This window comes from Rhinopithecus roxellana, chromosome 18 (assembly GCF_007565055.1).
Source record: "Rhinopithecus roxellana isolate Shanxi Qingling chromosome 18, ASM756505v1, whole genome shotgun sequence".
NCBI classification, from domain to species: domain Eukaryota; kingdom Metazoa; phylum Chordata; class Mammalia; order Primates; family Cercopithecidae; genus Rhinopithecus; species Rhinopithecus roxellana.
This window is the reverse complement of record NC_044566.1, coordinates 64,244,612-64,258,011: the sequence shown is the minus strand read 5'-3', so window position 1 is coordinate 64,258,011 and position 13,400 is coordinate 64,244,612. Positions and strand designations below refer to the sequence as shown.

The window sequence follows — 13,400 nt, the reverse complement described above, 5'->3', positions numbered from 1 at the left end:
TGGAAAGGTTAAGAGAGGCCTTGGTAAAGCACACCTCTCTATCTACTGATTCAGTCAGGGGACAGCTAATACTAAAGGATGAATTTGGCTGGGCACAGTGGCTCATGCCTGTAATCCCAGCACTTTGGGAGGCTTGAGGTGGGAGGATCACCTGAGGTCAAGAGTTCGAGACCAGCCTGGTCAGCACAGTGAAACCCTGTCTCTACTAAAAATACAAAAAAATAGTTAGCTGGGTGTGGTGGCAGTGCCTGTCATCTCAGCTACTCGGGAGGTGGAGGCAGGAGAATTGCTTGGATCTGGGAGGCAGAGGTTTGCAGGGAACCAAGATCGTACCATTGCAGAGCAACCTGGCTAACAAGCAAAACTCCGTCTCAAAAAAATAAAAAGGAAAATTTATTACTCAAGCTGCCCCTGATATCAGGAGAAAGTTGCAGAAATGGGCCCTGGGTCCGGAAAGTACCTTAGAGGACCTCCTGAAAATGGTCACCTGGGTCTTTTATGATTGAGACGGGGAGGCCTGGGAAAGAGACAGGAGATACAGGTATTCCAGGGTGCACCTGTTAACTTCTAAAGATATGGCAAGAACGGTGCTCTCTCTTCTAAAGTTTATGCTCCCATACAAGGTTTAATTTCTTTCACCAGGGTGAAACAGCTTGGGGTACAATGTTGTTGTGAGTATATTTCACTTATTTCTGTCATCTTTGGCACTAAATTTTTTCCTTGTATAATACACATGTTTAACTCATGACACTTCTCAAAAGAAGACATTTATGCAGCCAACAAACATAAGAAGCTCGTCATCACTGGTCATTAGAGAAATGCCAATCAAAATCACAATGAGATATCATCTCACACCAGTTAGAATGGCGATCATTAAAATGTCAGGAAACAACAGATGCTGGAAAGGATGTGGAGAAATAGGAATGCCTTTACACTGTTGGTGGGAGTGTAAATTAGTTCAGCCATTGTGGAAACAGTATGGCAATTCCTCAAGGATCTAGAACCAGAAATACCATTTGACCCAGCAATCCCATTACTGGGTATATACCCAAACCATTATAAATCATTCTACTACAAAGACACATGCATACGCTTATTTATTGCAGCACTATTTACAATAGCAAAGACTTGGAACCAACCCAAATGCCCAACAATGATAGACTGGATAAAGAAAATGTAGCACAGATACACCAAGGAATACTATGCAGCCATAAAAAAGAATGAGTTCATGTCCTTTACAAGGAAATGGATGAAGTTGGAAACCATCATTCTCAGCAAACACAGGAACAGAAAACCAAACACCGCATGTTCTCACTCATAAGTGGTAGTTGAACAATGAGAACCCATGGACACAGGGAGGGGAACATCACACGCTGGGGCCTGTCAGCAGGTGGGGGGCAAGGGGAGAGATAGCGTTAGAAGAAATACCTAATGCATTCAGGGCTTAAAACCTAGATGATGGGCTGATGGGTGTAGCAAACCATCATGGCACATGTTATACCTATGTAACAAATCTGCACGTTCTGCACATGTATCCCAGAACTGAAAGTATAGTAAAAAAAAAAGTTTTAAAAAATATTTGATTGTCAAAGGATTCTAACTCTGAATGTCATTTATTACCCCAAAGAGTAGGACAATTTCCCTTCTCGGTGCTGTCATTTTCTTCATTTTCTAAAGAGTTCATGGGGTTGTCCTTACAGTAATGAGTTTGTTGTAATGTTGTAATGTTTTAGGGGAAATAATTGCCCTTTTAGGACATGAGACGCCCTAGTGGTGACATTCCATCTCTGGGGAACATTCTATATGCTCCAGAAAAGGGATCTCATTAAGTCAAGTGTGTTAAAGACACATTCAAAGTCACTGTCATAGGAGCTCATTATTTCTGAAGGAAATGTAAGCAGCAATTTCAGAGTTGAGTCTGCAATTATTAAAAAAAAAAAAGCCCAAAGACCCTCAGTTCCTCTGACATAGCCACTCTATAATTCATTTTTGAATTCAAAATATGCATTATAAAGTACTAAACCCAAAAATGTTAAAAAGAAAGAAAGAAACACCACTACCACCACACTGGAGAGTAAGCCAACGGCCGCTGCGGAACAGCGAGTCACTGTTTCTCCCACTCTCCATACTTCAGAACGCACATGGGCTAAGTTCATGCTCATTCATTAATATCCATGGCTGTTGTCACAGTTTTTTTCTTTCTCAGCATCATTCTTTGAAGAATAGATGACTTAGTTACCACAAACCAATGATGAGTTTTTCAAGTGGAAAAGACAAACATTTGGACCCCATTTTACACAAATGACCATAAAAACGGAAAACCATGAAAATGTTGAATTAACATCCCCAGTAACACCCAGGGAGCTCGGTAGAACGATTCAGTGATGGAGATTTGGCCACACGCTGGATCAAATCATGCCCCCAAAAGAAATACAGAAAAAATGTAGATGGTTGTCTTCTGACTGAACCCCAAGATTTCAGTAATAATCCATTCAAAGATATTTATGAGGCAAAAATCCATCTGGCAGTCAACAACTTAAGTCAACACGTTCTTATTAATAATGCAAATAGTTGCACGTGGTGCTTCCACTTGTGCAGTCTTCCTAAATTAGCTTAACTGGAAATGGAGAACCTCAACTTTGGAAAGCTCTTCTGGAACAGGTATGGCTTCCTGGGCAGTGCTGCTGAAGAGAGATCATAACCTCACAGCAGCTGACAGTCTGGCACCGACTTTGTCTGGCATTTGCTGAGCCCCTGTAGTGCACCTCTCATCGAAGGCTTTGGGAATTCTGAGGGAGCTGCTGCATCCTCATCTTTCACACGCAGCGGGGACTCATGTTCAGAGGTTAGAAGGTGGAGGGGGCATGTAAGCCTAGGTCTGTCTCACTTTGAAGCCTGCGCTCCTGACCACCTGTGTAGCTGTTTCTCCAGAAGGTTGTCTGTTAGACTGGGTGGAAGTGGTTCTCTTCCTCTGCAGGTGCTGATACCAATCCCCCCTCTTGCTGACCACTCTTCAGACTTGTGACAGCAGCCACCATTCTGTGAATTCTCCTCTTCTCCAGGCTAAATGTTCCCAGGCCTTCCAAGATTCCTCAGACACCAGAAAGAGCCAGTCCCTCCATCGTCCTGGCTGCCTGAACACACAGTGGTCAAGGGGAGACAGTGTGGGGCATGGTCATTGTCTTGATTCAAATGGAGTTTACCGAAAACAAATAAAAGGTTTTCCTTTGACATGCTGTGCTCCATACTTGCACTGTTTGTTTTGTGAACTTAAACCAAGAACTTACATTTTGTCTTTAATAAATTGCATGCTGATAGAGCACAATGTTCTAATTTATCTCAGTATTTTCTAAAATTCAATTTTGTTACTCAGTATATCTTCCACACTTTGGGCTCTGCTGTCTATGCAGCATTGCCTAGAAGAAAGAACAAGTTTTAAGGTCATATTAACTTGGATTCAAATTCTGGATGTGACACTTACAAGCTGTGCAACCTTGGGCAACCATGGTAGTGAACCCTGTGACCTTCTTGTAATACATGGAGTGCTGTTTAGATGTAAGCTGTTCTTGAATGCAAGGGAACCCACACCCTCTGGGGTTGGCCCTAGGAGTCTGAAGGAGGAGCTACAGTGGGATTGTAATTTGGGAAGCAAAACCTAAGCAACTTGAGGGCAACCTGTGCAGAGAGTGAATGCATGCCTGGAAGAGATGGTTCAGTACAGACCACAGAAAAAGGAAGCCAGAAGCTATCTATTTGAGGGAGAGAAACACTGTATCCTAGACAACAGAACCTTCTGGAACAGGCCTCACCCCAATAGGAGCTGTCATCCTAGGCTCCTATTGACTTCAGCAGGGATAGCACCATGTTCAAGAGGCCCAAGAAGAGACCCAGAGCCAGCAAATGAGGCACAGCGTTCGTTGGGGGAAATTTATTCAGGGATGGTCCAGTGGTAGCAGGTTGGACAGGGGAACCATTACCTCTCATAAAAGGCATGCAGTTTATGTAGCATTTTCACTTAGCACCCGGCCCCAGCAACCTGCCACAGGATGGGCCAGGGGCTCAGATGTTCCTCATAGATAAGAAATGAACCTCCTGGTTGGCCACTCCTGGACTGCTTAGCTCAGAACTCTGAACAGACATTCTTCTTAGACCATGGAGTCATTCTTAGGACATGCTTGAGTTATCGTTGTCAGGTGCACCTGCCATACATGGGCCACCAATCAGGCAGGCGTCAGAGCGGAGCAGCACACTGGCCTCTCAGGAGTGCTGAACGGGGTCGTGAGCATCTGATCACGGGAAATGAACGTCCCCCAGTGGACACAATAACTGGCGCCTGGTGCACACACTGCATCTTGTATGTTTAACTGCACACATACCCCTGACTCACACCACTCTGGAACAGGGACAGGGGTCTCCACACTCACCCCTGGGGGGCCTGCTGAGGGCACATTCTGCCTTCCTGTGTTGACATCCTGATCTCACCTTCATCTTCTTTTTGACCGCAACTCACTGCCACTTTCTAATCTGTAACAAAGGAGCACATCATCCTCTGTGTAGCTTCATCACAATGAGCGAGTAAACAACGCGCCTACGGTGACTATCCTGGTGCCTGCAACACCCCAGGCTCTCATCCCCACTGCCCCACACACCCACCTCCCACTGCCACCACTCTTTCCCAAACTGAAAAGGAATGAGCTGAGGGTCTCAGAGGGCACCATTCCAGTCCCCTTCGCGATGACAACAGCCTCTACTCATGGTCCTGTGAACACAGTCTTTTTAGGCAGTCATTAACCCCCCGTCTGCATTATTCCCTGGACTGCATGGTTCTCAAGAGCACCAGGCTGAAGTCCCAATGAAGAGCATCAACACATTTCTCTGATTTTTCTAGCAAGCTTATCAAAAGTAAAAACTGGTTTAGATCGGCATGACTATTTTTAAATTTAAAGTGTATTTGCAAAACATCTCATTAAAAATCCATTATAGAATCTTTCCAGGATGAATGTCAACTCATAGTGTATATAGAATACGGCTTAAAAAATCCTTTTTCTCCCTCTTTGAAAATTAGATCCATGTTTTTCAAAATCTGTTTTTCAAAAGCCTCTGACTCCTCAGGCTGAAATCTGTCAGTCAGGAGATTTTAACTGTTTTAGAGCAGCTATGAACTCTACTAGAATCTCCTTAAAACTCCTTTTTTAATGATAAATGAAAAAAGATAAAGCCCTTAATATTCCGTATTCCCACCAGATTTAACCGCTGTTAATTGTAATTAACAGTGAGGTTTTGATCCTGGCAGCTTTTAATTGTAGTGCCTGTCCCCTGACGTGCCTGCAGATGGCTGCCTTGGTGCCTTTCTTCCCACCCGCATGACTGCTGTGGTACCCCAGGCTGAGCTTCCTTAGAACTCCTCCAGCACTGCTCCATTGCCTTCCAGCACTGAGTGCTGCTGTAGGGACACTGGAGATCAGATTTATTTATTGATTGTTTACCCTTGTAGATGTTTTGGTTTTTCTGCCTGGTGTCTTGAGAATTTGAGAATTTGTTCTTTTGTTCTTTATTATTTTATTTATTTATTTATTTATTTATTTATTTATTTATTTAGAGAGGGAGGCTCACTTTGTTGCCCAGGCTGGAGTACAATGGTATGATCTTGGCTCACTGCAACCCCCGCCTTCCAGGTTCAAGTGATTCTCCTGCCTCAGCCTCCCGAGTGGCTGAGATTACAGGCATGAGCCATCATGACCAGCTACTTTTGGTATTTTTGATACAGACAGGGTTTCACCATGTTGGCCAGGCTGATCTTGAACTTCCGGCCTCAAGAGATCCACCTGCCTCACCCTCCCAAAGTACTGGGATTACAGGCGTGAGCCACCGCGCCCAGCTAAGAATTTGTTCTTTATCCTTGAATTTCAATAGCTTAACTCTTGCTTGAGCCTTCTGATTCAAAATTTCCTGAACTGTGGCATGTTCTTTTGATACAAAGATGCTGTTCTTCTTCCTTTCCAGGAAAATTCTCTTGTGCTGTATCTCTGAATGGCTCCTCGGTTCCTTCTGCGAGTTCTCTGTCTCTACCCCATGTGGATTGTCTTTGTCACCAGTATCGGTTATGTCGTCATTCTAGTTTAATTTTCTTGTCTTTGTCACTGGCTTTCTCTAGGATCGCGCCTGACCTCTCCACGTTGCGGGCAGTTCAGTTTCCATCAGTGTCTAGCTCTGTCCCTTGCTTTTCTGTTAATTAACAGTGAGGTTTGGATCCCCAGTTTGTTGCCTATGTCTGCAGTCTCTCTTTTTCTTACTGTGTGTATTGTTTTCACTTTGGACTATTTTGTTGACTTCCTATTCTTATGAAATGATTTTTTTCGGAGTGAAGCAATGGTGAGGAATTTACTTCTGCTTCTCCAGTTATGTTTTCTCTCGAGTTAATTTTTGGTCTCTTCCTTCACTCCACTCCCCTTCTTTTTTCTCCTTTGCCGAAATGAGTTTGCAGGGCTGATCTGCCAGTCCTTCCTGTCTAATTCACATCTGCAACCTGACACAGTGTGAGTGGCTTCCTAACCCTCCTCCAGGTGCCTTTTCCTTCTGAACTAGATGGCCAGGCTTTTAGGTATTTCGTGTTCTTTCCAGTTGAGGGAATGGGAAGGTAGGAAGCGCTCAGCGGATACGTTGCATAGTTTTCTAAGAATCCATGAGCGCTCCTTTCTCTTCTGAGATTCTGTGAAATCTCTACTAATCACTTCACTGACATAAAATTTCATTTTTTCTTATTTATGTTTTTTCTATACTTTTTAGTCTAAAAATGTTTCTGCTTAACATAAATTACAGATTCAAGTTAGAAGATAACCAGTATAACTTTATATTTGTTTTCTATTCGTATCCTGCTCCCAGCCGCAAGCAGTAGACTTCTCTCTTTATTGTCCTTTGGATTGCATGATCACTTGTATTTATAGCCATAGTTTTAGATTTTGCCATTTGATCCATTCTTACAACTTCACATCACTTTCATGTATGCACAACCCTCTAAAATCTCACTCCACCGGAGAGCGTCTTGCGTAGTTCTGTTTAGTTCTTCAGATGCCCTCTCCTGTTTATCCTCAATAATAGAAATTGCAATTGCAGCAGGAACCATGTGTCTTGATATTTTTACACCACTTTGTAATATCTCATCTTTTAGTATCTCAGGTAATGCACACTGCCTTTCTAACATCTAGGGCAGAAGTGAAAGCAGGGACTTAAACAGATACTTGTACCCCCATGTTCATAGATAGCAGCACTATTCACAACCGCCAAGAAGTGGAAGTAACTCAACTGTCCAACCGATGACTAGATGAACATAATGTGGTATATACCTACAGTGGAGTGGTGTTCAGCTTTAAAAAGGAAGGAAATTATGACATAGACAACAACACTGCTGCACCTTGAAGACATTATGCTAAATAATGTCATTATACTAAATCAGCGAGTCACAAAAGAACAAATATTGCATGATTCCTCTGATAGGAGGGCTCCTGGAGTAGTCAAAAGAGAAAGGAAGTAGAATGCGTCATAGATGCATATGTATATGTACTAAATGCAGTGGGTGCGTGGAATGTAGTAGAAAGTGGTCATCGAGAAAGGAGAGCAGCAGTTTCCAGAGGCTGGGAGGTAGGGGAATGGAGAGTTACTGTTTAACGAGTGGAGCTTCAGTTTTGCAAGATGAAAAGAGTTCTGGAGATGGAAGGTGACGATGGGCTGCACAACAATGTAAATGTACTTAATGCCAGTGAACTGTACGCTTAAAAAATGATTAAAGTGGGCCTGGCGCAATGGCTCACACCTGTAATCCCAGCACTTTGGGAGGCCGAGGTGGGTGGATCACCTGAGGTCAGAAGTTCAAGACTAGCCTGGCCAACATTGTGAAACCCTGTCTCTACTAAAAGAAATACAAAACCTAGCCAGGCATGGTGGAGCACGCCTGTAACCCCACCTACCAGGGAGGCTGAAGCAGGAGAATCGCTGGAACCCAGGAGGCAGAGGCTGCAGTGAGCCGAGATTGCGCCACTGCACTCCAGCCTGGGTGACAGAGCAAGACTCCGTCTCAAAAAAAAGAGAAAAAAAAAAGGAAAGAAGAAAACTTCAGCGCAGCCCAGTGAGTGCTCAGGGTGAACACTCCCTGTGGGCAACTGGGGGCAGCTGCTCTCTTAGGCTCGGGAACTTTCCCAGGCCCAGTGCTTCTCTGATCGGGGCTGGGGCATCTGCAAGAAGCCCTGGCTGGTTCTGGTCGGTGGACCACACTTTGAGTATCCAGGGTCTAGGCTCTGCATTCAGCTTCTTTGTTCATGGACTTCCCTGGGGCCCATAGCTTGCCCTGTTCCTGGACTCTCCCTCCTAGCCAGCCCTGCTCTGTGGATGACTCAGTTGGACAGACTTTCCGGCTGTGGTTTTATTTTCTCCCCGAAGATGCTATCTGTTAATCACTTCCCTGAGCAACATGCTGTAGCCATGGGCAAGCAGTAGCCACCTCTGTCCTGCCCAGGGTCCCGCCCCTCCTCCCACTTCCACACTTGTCTGGGAGGGACAGTGCCAGGGCAGGTGTTCACACAGGTACCATGGGATCATGCATGACAGGGGCCTGGCCAGCCTGAAGGGCCTACGTCTGCTTCCTAGAGGAGGTGCTGTCCTGCCTAAGTGCCGCACTGGGTCAGTGCCAGCCTGGGGAAGAACAGAGACAGCCCCAGGAACAGAGTCAGAGGCACAGGCGGTGGCATGCACTGTGGAGTGCCTATAGCACTGTGTGCAGGCAGGATGCAAAGGGGACAGTGTGGGTGGGGACAGTGTTGGTGTAGAAACGGCGGGGAGGTCAGACTGTAGGCAGAGAGGGCCTCGGCCATCTCAAGAGCCCAGACTTCCTCCCTGAGGTGATGGCACTTGGGAAGTCGGTCATAGAAGGATTTTAAGAAAGATGTGAAAGGGGCAGGTTTCTATTTTCAGAAAACCATTCTGGGCCAGTGGAAGATGGGGTACACAGGACCACACCTCGGGGGAGGGAGACTGTAGGAGCCTGGACTTGGTGGCAGGGAGAAGTGGAGAGAACGGCCTGGGTTGGATGAACACGGCAAGTCTCCCTTCCTGGACAGTGGGGATTTGCCTATGGTGGGCAGACGGCGAGATCATCCTTTGAAAAACGCCACTTCATAGTGTTTCCCAAGCTGTGGGCCTTCACTCATTGGAGGGTCAAATAATCAAATATTAGGTTGCAACCAGCATTTCATTTACATGAAATAGACTCAGCCAGGAAATCTCAAAGTACACCACAAGCAATGAGGGTGAGTACTGCTTTTTGTTTTACGTTCACATAAACATATGTTTAGAAGTTTGAAAGCCTCTGCATTCAGGGTCATGCTGCCACTGATGGAGCCGAGCATGGAGAAGACGCCCTATGGGGGGCTGTGGCAACCACCTGCCCTCCAGCCCCCGGGAGGTGATGCGTGCACGGGGACTTCTGTACACACAGGAGAGGAGCGTCCAGCAAGCATGGAGTCACTGCTCAAGATGCAGACACCCAGAGGGTCAGGGAGATGGTAGTATTTGTGTGTGTGTATGTATGTGTGTGTCAGGGCTGTGCTTTTTACAGGAAAACAGTGAAGGACACACAGAGGAGACAGTGACCAGCACAGCAGAGAAGTAAGGCAGTCAGAGCGAAGGCCAACACTGTGAGAGCAGCAGAGACCTCTCACTGAAAACATCCTGTCCTAATTTCTGCACCCAGAAAACCTGCCAAAGCCACTCAGATATTTCCAAGCTCCTAGGAGTTGCCTAGAGAGAGAGAGCAGCCCTGTGCGCCCATGATCCCTACCCGGGCGTCTGTGGAACGCACGGGAGCCACCCACAACCCGCCTCGGCAGCGCAGCCCCAGGAAACGGAGGGAACGCCCCACGCAGGGGGAGGCTCTGACCCATGCCGGCACTTTCTGGCTGGACACCTCCAGCAGGTTGCGTCACTCCTCTGAGCCATGGGTTCTCATCTGTAATTGGGGTAATTATAAACGGGGTGTTGTGAAAGAGTGTTGCAAATGTTGCAAAGCACAATAGCCTTGGAGTTATTATTATTATTAATCCTAATAACAGCCTTGCCAGGCAGGCAGGGCACATAGTCATTCGCATTTTAAAACAAGGAGAGAGACTCAGCGATATTGGAGTGACTCATTTGGTGTTACAAGCTGCCTGGGGAGTAGCAAACCAGAAGCCTGGTCTTCCCAGCCACAGCTTGATGCTGTTTTCCCTGTAACACAACCAGGGGAAGAGAATGTAGAGACCTTCAGTGGATTATTTCTGGTTGATAATTTAAATGCAACCAAAAGCTATGATGATGAGATCTTTTCTTCTATCCAAAACCTTGATAAGATTTGGAGCAATGTGCTCAACTTCCTTCCGTGATGGTTTTCCCATTGAAATTATATAGCCACGTTCTACTATAGGTTCCTACAGCACAATGCCCGGGGAAGAACAAAGAGGAAACTGAAGATAATATACAAACGAGTCTGCTCCTGGTGGATAGCATCACTCACTATTATTATTAACGTCGTCAACTTCTTTTTCGGAGATATTTGTAAGTCCTTGGACCAAGTGATACCATAATTATATATATATATATAATATATATATACAAATTATATTTGTTATATATTTTAAAAATTCTTTTATATATTATACTTATATATATTTACTTATACTTGAATTTTGCTCCAGCTCCTGCAGAGTGAAAAAGGCCTATGTTTTACGAAATCCCTCTCTAGCTGGGTGCAGTAGGGGCAGTCATTTATCTGGGCATAATGTCGGGTACACAGTAGGTACTCAATAATATTTATTGACTAAATAAATAAAATGAGTAACTTAGTACAGCTGGGTCTCGTTAGCTTTATATTTATTTGTTTATGAGACGGGGACTTGCTTTGTCACGCAGGCTAGAGTGCAGTGCCATGATCAGAGCTCACTGCAGTCTTGACCTCCTGGGCTCAAGCGATCCTCCTGCCTCAGCTTCCCAAGTCACTAGGACTACAGGTGCATGCTGCCACGCCTGGCTGATTCTTTTAAAACTCCTTTTGTGGAGATGGAATCTTACTATGTTAGGATATGGATATGAAGCTGGAAGTCATAAGGTCTAGATTCTATCAGTGGCCTCCACTAGCTGTACAATCCCCGTTTCCTCATTGAAACTCTGTGGACTTCTGGTTGTTTGCCTATAAATGAAAGGGTTGGACCGGGTCAGGGACAGCCAGTAGGGTTCCACTCAAATGCCAGCTGCAGTCAGTTGGCATGGCTGGTGGAGGATGACCCTGGGCTGTGGTCAGCCTCCAAGGACAAGACCCCGAGGGAATAATGCTGTCCACCTGAGAACTGGCCCTGGGGGTGGAGGTTACACTCTAGACACCTGCACTGATGGACTGAGTCATCTCTAAGTCCTTTCATTTTTTGAACCTATAACCAAGAAGGGTTCTTGGATCAGGCGAAACTTAATTTTAGAATGAACTTGAGTAGCTCTTTGCAATTTCTGTGTTTTATGTCAGAAGGCTTTTTTCCTATGATCCTGGGACACAAGAAATAAGGAATTAAAGAACTGTATGTTGGGTGTAACCAACATTAGTTTATGGGTTGAGAAATAAATCTCTCTGGAAGTTCTCCTAGCATCTCTAGGAAGTTACTTAATGCAATATTATTTCTTCCATTTTGTAGAGAGAGGATCTGAGTCATAACAGGTAGAATTGTCTGCCTTAGGTCATTTGTAGGGCTAGACATATAATTTAGGTTACTTACCTCGCTTGTGTTTTCTTTCCCAGCAAAAGGAGCCACAGCTCATCCAGTGCGTTTCTGAGGTCAGCCTTCACGCCTCGCCACGTCCGTTCTCCCCACTCTCCCTGTGGGCCTCCATCCCGGCCATGGTCGCAGATGTGCTGTCACTGACAAACATTCCTGGTTAACCTGGCCCCCAGGAAGGGCTTAGTTTAGTCCATGTCACCACCCTATGACTCTCACCGCATTGAAACTTCTTTCCATTTAGAAGCATTAGCTGATCTAACCCAGCAACCTCCTAACTCCATGTTCCTTCGTGCAGTCACCCTGGTGAAACAGGCAACTTGTGAGCAAATGTCTATTAAACGGGCTAAGTTCCATTTCCCCATTTTACATGTCAAACTGATGCTGTGGTCCCTGGGGAGTGATTTGTCACCCAGAACAGTCACCTCTAAAATGTGCAAATGCTGGTCGGGTGCAGTGGCTCACGCCTGTAATCCCAGCATTCTGAGAGGCCAAGGTGGGTGGATTGCATGAAGCCAGGAGTTTGAGACCAGCCAGGACAACATGGTGAAACCCCATCTCTACTAAAAATACAAAAATTAGCTGGGCATGGTGGTGCACACCTGTCATCCCAGCCGCTGTGAGAAGGGAAGCCAGCTGGACTTCCTGGGTCAAGTGGGGACTTGGAGAACTTTCCTCTTACAAGAGAATTGTAAAATGCACCAGTCAGCACTCTGTAGCTAGAAAGAGGTTTGTAAAATGCACCAATAAGCACTCTGCAAAAACGCACCAATCAGTGCTCTGTACCTAGCAAGAGGTTTGTAAAATGCACCAATCAGCAGTCTTTAAAATGGACCAGCCAGCACTCTGTAAAATGGACCAATCAGTGGGATTCTAAAAGTAGCCAATCACAGGAGAGGATTGGGAAAAGGGCATTCTGATAGGACAGAAACAGGACATGGGTGGGGACAAACAAGGGAATAAAAGCTGGCTACCCCCCCCACCCACCCACCCACCCACCAGCGCGGCAAGCCGCCTAGGTCCCTCTCCACAGTGTGGGAGGTTTGTTGTTTTGCTCTTCACAATAACTGTTGCTCCAGCTGCCTGTTTGCTTCCGTGCCATCTTTAAGAGCTGTAACACTCACCATGAAGGTCCATGGTTCCATTCTTGAAGTCAGTGAGAGCAACAACCCCCCACACACCCACCACAAGGAACCAACTCTGGAACCAACTGGAGAGGCTGAGGCAAGAGAATGACTTGAACCCAGGAGGCAGAGGTTGCAGTGAGCTGAGACTGTGCCCCTGTACTCCAGCGTGGGTGACAGAGCAATACACTGTCTCCAAAAAAAAAAAAAAAAAAAAAAAAGGCGGGGGGCAAAGGCCCCAGCGTAACATCCGTAGAAGCTGCAATGCCACACAAAGGAAAGAATGCAGGCCCGGAGTTGGAGCGGGACTTCAGTCGTGTTTTTGCTGTTTATTGGCTGTATGACTTGGTTTCCGTATGAGTAAAATGGGTACAATAAGGATGGTTGCAAAAAATGAGAGAATGCTCAGAAAGTGCCTGTTGTAATACGTGTGCTGCTACAGGGAGCCTGGAAGTATTTTTCTTCCCCATTAAAAAATCATGCCACAAAT

General features: G+C 45.6%; 1 long non-coding RNA gene across 1 annotated transcript; it reads left to right on the top strand.

Annotated features, from left to right (window-relative positions):
* The first annotated feature begins 9,060 nt into the window (after positions 1-9,060).
* Positions 9,061-12,274, top strand: LOC115894629. The gene is made up of 3 exons (XR_004054775.1): positions 9,061-9,299; positions 10,451-10,581; positions 11,810-12,274. It is a non-coding gene; the product is annotated as an uncharacterized LOC115894629 (long non-coding RNA).
* The last annotated feature ends 1,126 nt before the right edge of the window (positions 12,275-13,400 follow it).